Genomic DNA, 17057 nt, shown 5'->3' with positions numbered 1-17057 from the left:
TGAGGAGCTCCGGTGGGCGGGCAGACCGTTGCCATCTCAAAACATACATCACGCTAATATTTTACGTTATAAAAAGTTTTCATAGGATGCACAGGCAACCGTTGCTTGAAAACCATTACCTTTGTTTTAGAATTCCTGAAATATTTGTCAAGGTGTGAGTGATCGTTATTTGCATATAGGAGTACTCTTAATTGCATTTGCATATATGTCATTATAATTATTCAACTTGCATATAAATTGAATAATTATGTTATATTATTTGAATGCTTCAGAGAAATTGTAAAATAATGACAGCATTTTGCAAAAAAATAAAAAAAACACATTTTAACCTGCAAGTACATGATTAAATGTTTCTTAAAATTTTATTTTATTGTGAAATATATCATACAGCCTGTGTATATAAGGAATGTGTTGAGCTCAAAAGAATCATAAAATAAATACCTCTGATTCAGTGCACAGATTGGCAAGTTAAAAATATTACCGGCGTCTTTCAGTTTCATTCAAATGCGTGCCGATTCCTCAAAAGAAGAAAATAAATATGCCAGCCTCTAACTAGAATTTTTCCATTTGAATTGGGAAATGATTACACCTGAAAAGTGAATAGAACAAAAAAAGGGAATCTCAATAATTTCCCACAAAATCATCTCCTTTTTTTTGTACTGATTGTGTGTCTTCTTTTTCAAGGTTCTTGAAGGGGATGTGTGCCCTTTAGGGAACAAATCTCTCTCTAAATACTGAGGGGCTGCACCCTTCCTTCAGTGTTGACACATCAGAACCTAATGTTAATTAACTCAAAAAGGTGTTAAATTTTCCTTGTGATTTTCTCTTTCCCCGCATGCTATTTAGTTAGGGTGTTTTCTCTTCTTCCTTTATTTATTGATTTCTACTTAATTCCACTAGAGACAAAGAAAATATTTTGCATAATTTAAACTTAATAAAATGGATAATACATTTATTGTATAATTTACCATATGGAAAAATTTTCTTTAAGTTTTGCATTGATCTAAAAAAAATTTTATATTTTATCATTGTCCAATATAATGTTCTATAATTTCTAGTAGATTGCTTTATTGAGTTGTTTTTCATAAAATCTGTGTATTTAATTTATTCTGCCTGTGATTTACTGAGAGAAGTAATTACCCTTTCCTCTTATGTGTGTGTGTTCTTTTATTTTACTTTTAAATTTGGTTAAGTTTTTTACTCTATTTTGAGTGCATTTAGTTGTACACATATATGTAAAATAGTGACATTATCCCAGTAAATGGACCTCAGTTGAATGACATCGGTCCCTCTTAACTATTACTTATGTTACACTTTACCATTAGCATAGTTATAACAGATGGGTTTCTTTTATCTACAATACCTACATTTTAACATCTTTCTTGTATCTATGCTTTTAATTTTTTAATTGAGGAATTTATATTCAATGAGATCATAAGCATATGGTAAACTTGCAAATTTCTGAACCCAAGAATTAAGATACAGCCTTTTGCCTTGCCGGTCAATGAAAGGAGTGACTGCTATTGATGTTGTTTTTAGATAAACACTAAATTAATAGTTAAATTTTATATAACTCTTTCCCCCCTGATGAACCAGTCTTGGAAACACGGAATTAGAGCTTCCATTAGCCTTGGTCCTTAGGGGAGGACATGGGACAACTTCTCAGTCCAACAATGCAGGACGCGTAGGTACCGATCAGGAGGTGAATATTTGTTCATCTGAGTCTCTGAGATTTTGAGCTGTGTGAGATAGCCTACCTTGACTAATACAGGAAGCATTAAATGTTGAAGTCAATGATAGAATGATTTAAATGATCTTCTTTTATCTTTAGCTTATGTCAGTTTTAATTAAGCTTTTCATTTTAGGACATTTCTATTTTATTTTTAAAAATTTGCTATAAAATTTTTTAGAACATACTGTCACAAACTTTGTACTATCATCTGCTGTGATAACCCTTGTGTTTTCATGACAATTATTTTGTGCCTTCTCTGTTTTGTTTTTGTTTTTCCTAACAGATCAGTTTACTTGGTATTTACTTTACAATGTATTATCTACGTTAATACTCTGTGGTTTGTGAGATATATCACTGATTTATTCTGTTATATTCCTTTGCATCTACCGTCTCTGAGTTTAGATTTCTTCTTTGATGACTTCTTGACATAACTATTTTACAATTTTACTCTTTTTCTAATGTATACTTTCATATTGGAATATCTTCTTTGAACATAATCTTATTTGTACCCTGGCTACAAATATGTTAATTTTGCTTTAGTCAAATATGTTTTGTAATTTTAATACGTTTTTTTTTTTTCTGGTGGATATTAGTAGATTTATCTTAATTTCTAAATCTAAACCTAAATGTGCTTTTTGATTTTATCCTTGTTTTCTTACTAGATTTCACTGTGGTAAGAGAACATAGTAGCAATGACTTCAATCCTTTGAGATTGGGAATCTCCCGTGAGCAGCCACAGCTCAAAGTGAGCTCTCACGGGAGTCTGCACTTCCTTCCATTGGTGCTACTTGGGAGGTCTCAGACACTCGGAGTGGAGAATTTGATTTCAACTGGCTCAGTGTTGCTAGTCGTCCCCTTATGCTTCGGGCAGAATCCAGTGTGGCTCCTCTCTGCCCAGCAAGTATCCCCGTGAAAACATTCCAAGAAAAATGAGCAGACAACAGGCAACTTATTTAAGGAAATGAGGTCTTTGGGGTTAGAAATGGCAATGGAAATCATGGAAACAGACCCCTGAAGACGTCACAGACTATATTAGACACGGAACATTAAACGTGTGTGGATGTATTTAAAGCCATGAAAAGTAACTTTAAAAATAAAGTCAAATAGAGTACAAATAAATGCCAGACTTCTAAAAAACTTTAGAATGACTGCAGCTGAACACAATTTAAGCAACGGTAAGATAGACCTCAGATATGTTCACCTATAATCTAGTTCAGGGAGACAAATCAGTAGAAAAATAGAAGAAGAGGATGGAAGATACAGAGGAGAAGTGGAGATTATAAACTCTGTCTACTTACATCCGGAGAAATAAAATACAGATGAGAATGGATAAAAACACTAATTATCAAATCAAATTTGTGGAATTAACCAGCTCAAAATAAAATACTGAACCGTACAAACAAGGGTTGATTAGAATTGTTCTTATCAATCAGGGAAAGAATAAAGAATGTGTGTAAAAATAAATAGGCTTCTACTGAAAATTTAAATAGAGAGTATATTATCTTCAAACAAGTAGAAGGCATAGAAAAGCCAATTAATTTAACAGAAATGACATGACTAGCTCTCCAAGAAGTGACCAACCATCATGAAATTTAATCAGTGTATAACAAGGTCTTCCAATGTGAGTCTCAGGAAAAGAATATGTTTAACTAGTCTATTCCAACAAATAATCTACAAAGCCTTCCCGGTATTTATTTTTAAGAGAGAAAAATCCTCCGATTCATTAAATAAGGCTTGCATTACCATGGTAACAAAACTCAAACAACCTTAATTACACAATTCAGTACAGACCCAAAAATAGTAAATCGATTCCTAGCAGATAAAACTTGAAACTATTTATTAATTGATATGTTATAATTAACTTAGGTCCTAAACTTGGAAGTATAGATAATATCAGAAAACAAACCAATGCAATTAACTTATTATCTGAAGGTGAATAATCATATGAGTACCTTTGAAAAAGATTAAAAACTTTCAATTATCTCAATAAAAATACTTCTCAGAAGTATAATAGAAGAAACTTAAAATGATTGATTATATGCAATCATAAGCCAAATACAATAATAGATAAAAATTTAGATGATTGTCTTTTGAAATGAAATAAAAAAGAATGCCTTCTATTATCCTGCTATCTAACAGAGTCTGGCATTCCTGGTGGATAGACTCAAGGTATGTATGTAAAGAAAAAAATGTAATCATTATAACTGAAGTAATAATGCTATCATTATTTAAAAATAATATAATTATCAATGTGTAGGAAAACAAAAATACAATAAATTATCTAACCTTATACAAGGTTGTTAATTATAAAACATTCTGTACATCAATGATATCTATCTAAATAGTGTAATAAGCCACAAGACATCAATCACCTATGGGCAATACTTAGCAAAGTGTTTAGACATTTACTAAAATAACAGTTTATTATAGAATTAAAAAAAGAATAATTTTAAGGACTAATTAAAAGACAATGTAATTAATCTAAATCAAAAGAAGAATATTGTATACTCTTTGATAGAGTATTTTAGAATTATAATAATCTGAATTATCTTCAAAATAACAATAAACTATTTAATTTACAAGTTAATTCATACATTTTAGAATGGATGAAATAAAATAAAAAAGACAAACAATACCAAGTACTGATGAGGATATAGAACAAACTGGATTCTCATAAAGTTTTAAATATATTTTTTTTATAAATTTTTTTAAATTATTTATTCATTTTAGAGAGGAGAGGGAGATACACAGAGAGAGAGAGAGAGAGAGAGAGAGAGAGAGAGGAGAGACAGAGAGAGAGAAGGGGGAGGAGCTGGAAGCATCAACTCCCATATGTGCCTTGACCAGGCAAGCCCAGGGTTTCAAACCGGCAACCTCAGCATTTCCAGGTCGACACTTTATCCACTGTGCCACCACAGGTCAGGCCTCATAAAGTTTTATAAAGTTATAATACACATTTGTCCCATGACCCATATATTTTACTGCCATATTTTTAATCAAGAAAATGCTTGCACAAGAATGTTTTTAATATTCCTTTTTCATAATAGCCTCAAACTGAAACAATTTAAATATTTCTTAAGAAGAAACTGGGTAAACAAATATTTGTGCATTTATGTAACAAAATACTTCTCTGCTTTAGAAAGAGACACACTGTTGATAAAGATAGAAACCAATCTTGGCCCTGGCCGGTTGGCTCAGTGGTAAAGCGTCGGCCTGGCGTGCAGAAGTCCCGGGTTCGATTCCCAGCCAGGACACACAGGAGAGGCGCCCATCTGCTTCTCCACCCCTCCCCCTCTCCTTCCTCTCTGTCTCTCTCTTCTCCTCCCGCAGCGAGGCTCCATTGGAGCAGGGATGGCCCGGGTGCTGGGGATGGCTCCTTGGCCTCTGCCCCAGGCGCTGGAGTGGCTCTGGTCAGGACAGAGCAACGCCCCGGAGGGGCAGAGCGTCGCCCCCTGGTGGGTGTGCCCGGTGGATCCCGGTCGGGCGCATGCGGGAGTCTGTCTAACTGTATATCCCCGTTTCCAGCTTCAGAAAAATACAAAAAAAAAAAAAAAAAGACAGAAACCAATCTCAAGCATTGAAAATGGACACAAGTGCGTATTTCTTTATATAAAATATTAGAACACAGAAAACACATCAATGCCGTTAGAACTCAGAACAGCAGGTGTTACTGCCTCCGGGAGGGACTGCCCACCGCATAAGGATTAACTGAGAAAGAACACACAAATACATTTTTTGTAGCGATGGAAACAATCTATACTTTGAAAGGGGAAGGTTTACAAGGGTATAGGCATTTGTTAAAACCCATCAACCTATATACCCTTAAGATTTTTCCGTTTCATTCTATTTAAGTTATACCTTAATTAATTAAAAGTATACACATTCAAAAACATAATAACAATATACACAAACAACACAATGCATTGCATATATAATGGTTTACGATGGACACTCAGTGGAAAGAAAATGGAGATAAAGAAACAGGAAGAGGGAAATAAAGAGAAACCAAGAGAAGGTGTACCTTTAAAAACAGGATTCTGAAGTGTAAAATACCTGATGTCCTAAAAAGGACAAAGATGAAAATTTTTTATTTTCGTGTGTGTAGGAGTCGGTGTTTCAGGAATATTTTCACAGTATCCGCCAGCCCGGCGCTTTCTGATGAAAGTTACCAGTGGCCCCAGTTCAAAGGGGGCCGAGGAGCAAGCCTGACACGGAAGCTGGAGACGGTCAATGCTTCAGAACAGACTTCCAAGGGGACTTCCAGGACCGTGTCTTTACATTCCAAAGGGCAATCCGCTCAGAAAACGAGCTATGCTGTGGTTTTCATCAGAAGGAGGAGGTCTCTCTGCTCCCCCAGACAGGGGCGGGGCAGCTCTGCACGAGGCTGGGTTCTTCTCCGGCCTGCACACCGCCCTGTCACTCCGCCTGCCCACACCCCGAACCCCGAAACCTCATGTTTGCTGTCAGGATATAAATATATATATATTTATATATATGAAATATATATAAATATATATTAATAATATATATTTATATTTAATATAATATATTTAATAATATAATATATAATATATATTAATAATATTATATATTATTAATATATATAAATAAATACATATATTAAATTTATATGTATATATATTGCTGTTGGGTTTTTTGTTTTGTTTTGTGGTTGTTTTGAGAGAATAAGAGGGACAGGAACATGGAGCTGCTCCTGTGTGTGCCCTGACCAGGGAATCAAACCGGCAACCTCCATGCTCCTGGACGACACTCCAAACTACAGTGCTATCTGGCCAGGGCTTTTTATTTTTCAAGAGTTTATTGGTTGATACTTAAAGAGACAGAGAGAGGAAGAAAGAGAGAGAGGGGGGAGGGGGAGGGGAAGCATTCATTTCTTGTTCCACTCAGTCGTGCGTTCATTGGTTGCTTCCCCTTTGTGCCCTGACAGGGATCGAACCTGCGACCTTGTCCATTCATGAGAATGCTTTTAATTGACTGAGCTAACTAGCCAGGGATTTTGTATCATTAATGGTTTTAAATAATAAATTTGTTATTGAGGAATTCATAAAAAGTAATATTTATATTATACAGTTACACATATATAAATGTATTATTTTTGAATAAAAATTTTAAAAATGCTTAGGCTTTGAGTAAATTTAGGCTAAGGTAGAATGTTTGTCATGTCAAATATTAATAAAGAATATAATACGGTGCCCCCAAAATACTTTTATTTTGCATTTAAAATGTTGAAAAGCAAATTATGCAACTCTTAGGCAAGAGAGAGCAGAACAACTTTAAGAAGTAAAGTTTCTCCCTAAACGAAGTACACTCGTAAACCAGCAGCCTCTGTATTCCATGGGGATGTGTAAAAAATGCAGAGTATCACAGGCCATGCCCTGGACATAAAATCCAAATTTGGAGCATATCCATGTTCTGTGCATGTGCACGAACGTCATGAAATTAGAGGGTGTAAGTTTAGAGAACAAACTGGAACCAGGGAAAATAGAAATATTAAAGGAAAATGGGCCCCATGTGTATTGAATGGAAAATAAAAGATCTCAGAAAGCAAACTGAACTCACTACTTTAACAGAAATTCAGACCAAGGTTCTTAGGAAAGGATACCAGGAGAAAAGGTTGTTAATGAGACTACTGTGAAGTCCTTCTCTTGATAAAAGGACTTCAAAGTGCCTGCAGGTATCAGACTTAAACTAGAAAGTACTGATACATTATATCAAGAATTCATCATTCATAAGTAGACACAGTGATTAGAAGTGAGAAAGCAAAGTTCATAGTTTCTTGGAGAGAGCAGGTGTATCAAGTGTTACAGTAGATGTAATTAAGAAAAAGCATTTCCATTAATAAGAGGCACTCAAGGTGAACAGGCAGAATTATAATTAATGGACTTCAGGCTTGCTTAGTTACTGGATGGATGTCTGAAGATGCTCTTAATACAGGTGAAAGTGGGTGATATTTGTTAAAAAGAAATGGATTCTTTGCAAAGCCATAGTTAAGTTCTTACCTCTCATCAAAACACACAGTAATAACACAGTGAAAATAAAGGACAGATGAATAATTGAACATTTCAGGGACTAAGGTTTCATGACTAAGATTTTTGACAATAAAATCTTTTATTATAAGAATGGAAACGTAGATGTCATCACCATCCTCACCGCCGTCATCATCGTTGTCATCGTCATCATCATCACCGCCACTGTGAGTAACCCCAGGATTAACACCCGTCAGGATTCTCAGTGGTTCACACTGTCTCCCTCCCATGAAACAGTGTGTCACTACAGGTCCCTATTCATCGACACTCTTTTTCTTGTCTTCTGATTTCCACCTCTATTGGTTTCCCATCACTGCTGTAACAAACAGAGTGTATCACTCAGAATGTTGGGTTACCAGTTTTTATCCTTGATACTTTCTCCACCGGTGCTTTTGTGGAAATTTAGAGGACACGCCCGTTGTCAGCGAGCAGCTACTGTACATGAGATAGCTGAATCATACCTAGCTGAACAAGTGATTTTTATCTGTTAGCAACGCTTTCTTTTATGTCATTAGTCATTTTAAATAATACAGTCCTTCTTGATGAATTCAGAAAAAGGAATATTTAATAATGACAAGAAGCCAGAAAAGTTTAGGCAACTGGTCAAGTTCTGTTTCTCTGCATTCTTTTATGCGTAAAATATAAATTTTACATTGTTCTAGATCTTTTTCCTATAGTAGAGTGTAAATATTCAATAGCTTTTTATTTTATTAAGCAATTTGCCTGAAAGCCATGAATTATATCTAAATATAAATGCACCAACAATGCAACAGTTCAATTCCATTATCATTAACCACTTGTCTATTTTTCAGGACAGCTTATGTAATTATTTTGCATAAATGCAATGCTTAGCAAAGTAAAACAGCACACATTTTTCTTTTCTTTTCTAATTTGGAAAAATGCGTGGCTAATGCCCCTGGGTTTTGCATACATTCATTTTTTTCTAATGTTTTCTCTAAGTCATAAAGTAGATTAAGATATATCATACTATCATGAGAAAGCAGGCAGATAGTCATGCAGAATTGAATACTGGCCATCTTTAATGCTCTGATAGCCATTTTATATCTGCATCTTATTAATATTGTAAGACATTCTATTGAAAATGCAACTGCTTATCCTACTATATCAAGTTTATGATCAGCTTTGCTCTATCAAAACCTTCCTATGGTTGATGGTATTAGACATTCATTCTGTATCCCCAAACTGCCTTAAGAATGGACTATTAAGTAAATAATACAGTTTCCAAATTTTTTGTGTGTGAACATTTAAAACATAATAGGAAATCAATCTCTTAGACTTTGCTTATGATAGAGCTCTGGGCTGCCACGGGAGTGTTTCTGATAGCTATTATGACACCATAAAAAATATAAAGAGATTTTGACTCAAACTGCATACAAATGAATGAAACAATTTGAGACTGATTTCCAAAGAAAGAAAGAGAATGTTAAGGTGACAGTGTTTCACTGCAGGGGGCAACACCTTGCCACAAACTCTCAATACAGTGAATAAAAAAAATAAATAGATGACATTTCCAACGAAGTGCGTGATTTGAGAGATGCTCAGAGCAGCTCCAAGTGCAAATGCAAAGGAAGACTCTTGAAGAAAGGCAGAAGGTGCCATACGTTTGATCCTTGTCGCTTCCGGTAGCGCAGACCACCCCTTTGACCCTCCCGGTTCTCCTGCCTGGTCAGCACTGGGTGGGAAGCCAGGTGGCTTCCATCTCCAATGGGTCCCTGAGAGCAAGTTAGGCGCTTTGAGTTTCTAATGTGATGCAGTTCAAGCCACGGAGCACTCCAGTCATGCAGGAGCCAACGCATCTACGAGCAGCCTCCACCTTGCTCCTCAGAGAACCGTGGGTGTTCTGGGGAGAGCCCGGCTCAATATTTATCAACTGCCACAGGCCTCGTCTCAACGTTGGCTCTGTGTCACAAAGGGTGTCAGTACGGCCTTTGCTTTCACCACGCTTCAAGTAATCCAGTGGCCTTCCGAACGGGTAGTTTTCCACGGACCAGTTACTACGTAAGGCAAAATAAGAGCGTAAAAAGATGTTGGAAAGAGCAGCAGAAAGACAGAAAAAGTTCAAAGCATCCTTTTCTATGCTAATATAACACACATTTTCTTTTTCTTTTTTTAATTCTTCTGAAAATTAAAAATAAAAACGAGCACACTGTAATTGCAAAAAGATGTTATTCTAGCATTCTATTATATTTTTTATATGGGCTTGTGAAAAATACAAGCCCAGATACAATCAATAATGCTAGTCTTACAATGCTATTTGCATGGTGAATCTGTTTTTTTTTTCCCTTATTGCTTTCAACAAGGTATTCCTACAATATCCTGATATTGCCTTCATGTTTAGACTTTCAAAGTAAGAATGTTATAAAACGGATATTGCCTTTTATGCTTTTAAAGAGACTCTCAGATTTTGTAATGCAACATGTATAGCTTTGCTGTAGATTTGTCCAGTAACAATTACGATTTGATAGGAAAAAAAAAACATTCTGGCTAAGTTAAAGAAAGAAGAAATGCATTGGAAGTTAGCCACCTAATACATAAATTGAAGGAAATACTGGAAACAAGAATACAACAAGTTAGAATTGGAACAGGAATTACACCCATGGGTATTGCAAGAAAAGTATCAGTCCGAATAGCATTACTTTCCTCCTCATACCATTGGCAGTAAACACAAGGCAGTCTTCAGATTGCTGCCAATAGGCATTAGATGTGTCTCCTGCTGGATGTATTTCCAAAGTGGTCTGGATTTCTCCGTGTGACTTCCTCAAAATCGAATGTCCTAAGCAAGAGTGTTTGACTAGGTTAATGCCTTTACCCTATATCCTAAAGTCTTTCTGTCTTCAGCTGATCTTTGTTCTAATCCACTAGACCCTAAACAACCTTATTTAAGGAAAACTGATTGTGAGAGTCTTCTAGTTACAGTGCTTTATTAATTCTGAACTTCCTACTGAATGGAGTACACAATCTTTTGCATTGCATTCAAGAAACTCGATGATCTGGCCCTGACTGGGCAGCTCAGTTGGTTGGAGTGTCGTCCCGATAGACCAAGGCTACAGGCTCCATCTCTGCTCAGGGCACATGCACAAATCAGCCAGGGAATGATAAGTAAGAAGAACGACAAATTGATGTTCCTCTCTCTCTCTCTCTCTCTCTCTCTCTCTCAAATCAATAACAATAAGGATAATAATTTGGACTTTGAAAAAAAGAAACTCCATAACCTGGCACTGCCTGCATCTATCTCTTCTGCAAAAGGATCCTTCGCATTTTAAATTCTCCTTGCAATTCTTCAAGCACGCTCTGCAGTTTCTCTCAATGTGCCTTACGCTTTCACATCTCCGTGTGCTCTTCATGCCGTGCTGTCCACGTGGAATGTCCTCCTTGGATGTCCCACACCACCAATTGCTTTCACACCCATTCAAATGTCACTTAAGGTGCATCTGGAATTTTCTTCAATTAAATTCTAGAAAATAAACCCTGGCCAGTTGGCTCAGTGGTAGAGCATCGGCCTGGCGTGCAGGAGTCCCAAGTTCGATTCCTGGCCAGGGCACACAGGAGTAGTGCCCATCTGCTTCTCCACCCCTTCCCCTCTCCTTCCTCTCTGTCTCTCTCTTCCCCTCCCTCAGCCAAGGCTCCATTGGAGCAAAGTTGGCCCAGGCGCTGAGGATGGCTCTGTGGCCTCTGCCTCAGGTGCTAGAATGGCTCTGGTTGCAACAGAGCAATGCCCCAGATGGACAGAGCATCGCCCCTGGTGGGCATGCCGGGTGGATCCCGGTCGGGCACATGCAGGAGTCTGTCTGACTGCCTCCCCATTTCCAACTTCAGAAAAATACAAAAAAAAAATTTTTTTCTAGAAAATAAACCCCCATTACCTTGTGCTAAGTCTGTTATCTTGTATTTATTATTCATATTGCTAATTATCTCACTGTTTTAATTCTTATTTACATCTCTCTCTTGGATAATCTTTAATTCTGTAAGAGCCAGGACTTCTTTTTTAAACTCAAACTGGCTTTCTTTGCCCCCAATAAGCTACTTGGCATATACTAGTGCTCACAAGAAGAACTTCGAATTTAAGAGCAGACCAGGAGAGAAAAACATATACTTAGCAAACTTCAAGTCTGCCTGGAAGATGTTTACATTATTATGGTGGTACAGATAAAATTTTATGGAATTTTAGAAGCAGAATATATCAATATTATTTCTGGCTTGGGGGAAAAATCTTTAAACTGATGTTTAAACTAGTAAACACAAAGTCAAGCGTATGCTGAGATACTTTGAAAGAAGGTGTAAAAACAACCCCCACAAAGTTATAGTTATCTCATGGATTTAGCTAAGTAAATTATATTTAGAGGGAAGGATAAAATCACTCACTACAGCTTCTTAAAGGTGGAAAACAGAAATTCTAGGTGTCAGCGCTAACGAGAGTGACTGAGAATGGAGGATGTGGAAGCCACGAGGCACCGGAAAAGCCACCATGACAGATAGACATTATTATTTTTTTTAATGACACATGTTAACATTTTAAAACTTAAAGTTCTGTAAGTATGCTGAAAATCAATCCTTAGCATAATTGTGAAGGTTATTAAATATACAGGGCATAACGTCTCTAGAGAGGAAGTGAGTGGTTTAACCGTGATCAAAAATAAATATTACCCAATTTGCTACATCAAATCTTTCTCGTTTTGTCTGAAGGGCTGGAAGATTTTTTTCTGATCAAATGAAATTGCACAGATATTTAATTTTGCTATCCATCTATTTCCACCCATCACTCCCAAATTATATTATGGAGGTAATGTTTAAACTGGTTATTCCACAAACTACATGTCCTTCTTCTTGAGCTGGTAGGTATCCTGACGGCTCCTGACGATATGAGGTGTGAGGGAAAAAATGTGCTCTTTCCTGTCGGGTCATTGTTCTGGTCAGTGTCCTGTCTCCACCAGGCAGAGGCCATTGTTTAGTTCTGTTTGTTTCCGTTCCTCGCACCAGCCTCCACTCCCTTCTTCAAAGGTACCAGCCCCACAACCTGCCTCGGTCCTCCGCAACCCGCCTCGGTCCTCCGCGCCTCGCTCTGCACACCTGCGGAACCGCAACCCGCCTGCTTTCCTTCTGGTCCATGGCCCAAGACTCAGGACTGTCTTTCTGCAGCTACTCCGTGTTATTTCTTTTTCTATACATTTTTGTCCTTTTAACCCATTAATATTTTTTTTTTAACCAACTTCATTCTTTAAATTCTCTCTGTTCAAATAACTGGGATGGTTCTGACTTTCTCAATGGCTCCTAACTGCTAAAGATACCTTGTGTCTTGACTTAATTAATAAACAATGAAATCCTTCAAAGTTTCATTCTATAAAATGAGATATGGGCATTTAACAAATGGATGAACAACTTTGTCAAGAGGTATAAATGATAAAAAAAAAATTTAAAAAAATGAAATGAATGAATCTTGGTTGGTCTGGATTTTTAATAAAGTACACTTAAGCTTCCAAGTCTAATGAACTAATGTCTGGATTTGTTTTCCTGTACTAGAGACTAAAAAATATTAGTTCAATCTATATTTAACATGTAGTTCATAAACTTAAAAAATTTAGCCTGGTCAGATAATTTTGGGAATTGGTTCATAATAACCTTAATATATGAAATTCAACCAGGCGTCCCCAAACTACGGCCCGTGGGCCGCAATGCGGCCCCCTGAGGCCATTTATCCAGCCCCCACTGCACTTCTGGAAGGGGCACCTCTTTCACTGGTGGTCAGTGAGAGGAGCACTGTATTTGGCAGACCTCCAATGGTCTGAGGGACAGTGAACTGGCCCCCTGTGTAAAAAGTTTGGAGACCCCTGTATATATATATAAAACTTCACTTTCAAAATATAGTATCATTATTTAGCTGTATGTATCCTCAGGCCTCCTTTGAAGTAAGAAGTTTAGAGAGGTGGTGAGGAGAACTATACAAGGTTTCTCTCTCGCTAATTTGGTCCATGTCTAAGCGCAAGTCCCTAGTCCCAGATCACATTTCTGAAATGTCAGAATCTCTGGAAATCATGATACATTTTGTTTTGCTTGCTTGGTTGTGTTATTTTTTTGTAACTCCTTTGGCAAAGAAATTCAACTTGACCTGAACCCAATTAGTATCTGACCTGAACGGATACAAAAGCATACACTGTGTTTAAAGGGTCATCAATTTTGCTGCAGTAACTAAATACATGTGTCTGATTATGGGGTGCATCCCGAGACCAGGCTGGGAGTGTGGTGTGATGAAGAGTATCTGCACCTTGCTTCTTCCAGTGATTCTGAAGCTTTGTGAATTCCAAAGCAATTCTGAACCTGGGTATTTTAGATTAAGAGTCTGGGGACCTTTATTTTGTAGTTGCCTCATGACAGGGACCCCAAAATAAAAATAATGAATGAATGAATGAATGCATGCATAAATGAATAAATAAATGAATGATGATGATGGCATATAAATGAAAAATAGGTGATGATAGATAGATAGTATTTAGATACACATAGATAATTAATGAAATTAGACATTATTTCATAGGCCAGGATAAGCCAAAGCTCTATAGCTTTGTCTTCTGTTCCCATTCCTTGTTGACAACCCTTAGCATATGCAAGATATTCTATCCTTCGAAATGATTTCTGAAGGTTAGAAGCTTGGACTCCTTTTTGGAAGATTTACAAGGCAGTTTTTCAGCCTTTTCTTAGAAATTTCTGCTCTTTTTCCAATGCCTGTAGCTTTACTGGCGAAGTGGTAATTGCTTGAAGAGTTCTTTTTTTCACCTGGCAAAGGTCAGGTAATATTATCAGTCAGACCTCCTCCAGCTCTGTGGCCCAGTAATTAGGGAACAACGTTCATGTCTCCTGGGACATCAGGACATGTGATTCAGTGTCATCGTGTCCAGGACCAGGGATCTGAGGCTCTCTTTGGATATTTCCTCACGGTGTGGTGTATTCATAATTCCATATAAAATAATCTCTCCTGTTTATTCTAAATAGGAATCGAATCCCAAATTTACCTACTTGTCTATAACTTAGTATTATCAATGAAATATATATATGATATCTTCTTCTATAAAGGGAAGCTTCTTGCATTCAAGTGGTTCTCTCTCTTGTTTTGTTCCCATAGATGTTTGTAAAAAAATAATGCATGACAGCTGTTATTTTTCTGTCACTGACTGCATATGATTTGAAGATAAACAATTGGCATGTAACAGAACCAGCACTGTTTCAGAAGAGAATGGACTATATACATTGTATCCGGTGACTGAGGGTAACATAATCTACTCTTGAGAATTTTATCCAAGCTTCCATTTTATGTGAACTTCTAATGTCTGGGACAGTCTTAAGTTAAATGTTTGTTTATTTAACTTAAACTTGAAAAGTTCATTGAGCTCTTCTGAGTGAGCAATCAGTTCCTCTCAGTTCACTTCCCTTGTACGAGACTATCTGGATGAGTCCAGACGGTCTTGAGATCTCAACTGAAAAATGTTGGGGAGTATGGTCGGCGTTAACCAAAAAAAATCAGAACATGTGACTTCAATGTCAAAATAACCGAAATAGGACTATTTAACTTGAGAACACAATAATATGAACTATTCACACTTGTCCCACCCTTTATCAGGATGGTGCTGGCCATCAAAACTCAAACGCAATAACCATCCTAAACAATTAATTTACAAATATAATAAAGGTATTACTTTCTGCTGCTTCTTTTAGAATGTGAGATTTACAATATTATTTTCACAATTCAGTATCATTATTCTCATGTCGTCCTGAGATGAGAAGGTCCTGACATGAGCATCTTCTACACGCCAGGTAGTATGCTAGAAACAGCACACAAAACTGACTATTGTCCTTATTCACCAAAATGGCTACTTTTTATTAATGGAGGAGCATTCCAAATTTTCTCTTTGCTGGTTCTAGTGCGAAAGGATGTCTTCAGTGACAAGAGGTTTGATCACTCAGACAGTCTCTCACAGGATTTTGTCTCCTACAAAACTTACAAGTAAAGCTAGTAAAGGCCCTGGCCAGTTGGCTCAGCGGTAGAGCATCGGCCTGGTGTGCAGGAGTCCCGGGTTCGATTCCCGGCCAGGGCACACAGGAGAGGCGCCCATTTGCTTCTCCACCCCTCCCCCTCTCCTTCCTCTCTGTCTCTCTCTTCCCCTCCTGCAACCAAGGTTCCATTGGAGTAAAGTTGGCCCGGGCGCTGAGGATGGCTCTGTTGCCACTGCCTCAGGCGCTAGAATGGCTCTGGATGCAACAGAGTGACCCCCCAGAGGGGCAGAGCATCGCCCCCTGGTGGGCATTCCGGGTGGATCCAGGTCTGGCGCATGTGGGAGTCTGTCTGACTGCTTCCCCGTTTCCAGCTTTGGAAAAATGAAAAAAAAAAAAAAAGGCTAGTAAATACAGTAATTCTTTTTTGAGGGTTCCTAGGAGCAAAGTTGGAATTTTACACATCTCTTTAGAAACACTGAGCAATGATCTCAGGCAACAAAAATGTGCAACCGGAATACTGAAGGAAAAAGTCTGAAGATGTGGTCAGGCACAGAGAGTTGTGTCTACAGCAATGCCTAGACACGTGCAAAGCCCCAGCCTTTGCTCGCTCAGCGTGGCTCTGCATGCAGCCATTTGTTTGCACAGGTGCTTTGGTCACTATGGATCCTTTACGTTGTCTTGTATACAATGCGTTTGCTGCTTTCTGAATTTTGCCTCAAGAGAATATCAGGAAAGTGCTCCATATTGGAAATCAATAGCTGAAACCATGAACATCAAATATACCTTATTTAAAACGCATTCTGTCTTCAATATCCTTTGAACGTTTAAGAAATATTCAGTCCAAGAAGGGAAAGAGAGAAGAAACATCGGTCGTCCCCAGTGCTTCCACATGGACAGCAATCCCTCTGGTAAGTGCCCCTCCCCCGTTGAGTCTTCACGTGGGACACCGTCACCTGTTGGGTCAGTGCACACAGGTTCCAGAGCTCCCCAGTCCGTGCATGGCGCCACCAACTCAGAATTCATTACACGTCCACACATCCACACTCACGTCAGGGCAACGGATGTCGCCGGTCCCCGCGCTGAACCTCATCGGGCTTCACTGCTTTGACCTCTGCCATCAGCAGTGGCCTGAAACTCAAGGTTCCTCCTCTCAAAAAAATGACTGAAACTGATTTCAATGTGTGCCGCGGACCAGCGCGGCTCCAAATAAGGGTGCGGAATTGAGGAAACACACTTATCAAAACAAAACCGATGGGACCGGGAGGACTCTTCAA

The sequence above is a fragment of the Saccopteryx bilineata genome, chromosome 8 (genome assembly GCF_036850765.1).
Source record: "Saccopteryx bilineata isolate mSacBil1 chromosome 8, mSacBil1_pri_phased_curated, whole genome shotgun sequence".
Classification (NCBI taxonomy): Eukaryota; Metazoa; Chordata; class Mammalia; order Chiroptera; family Emballonuridae; genus Saccopteryx; species Saccopteryx bilineata.
This window is presented reverse-complemented; position numbering follows the sequence as displayed.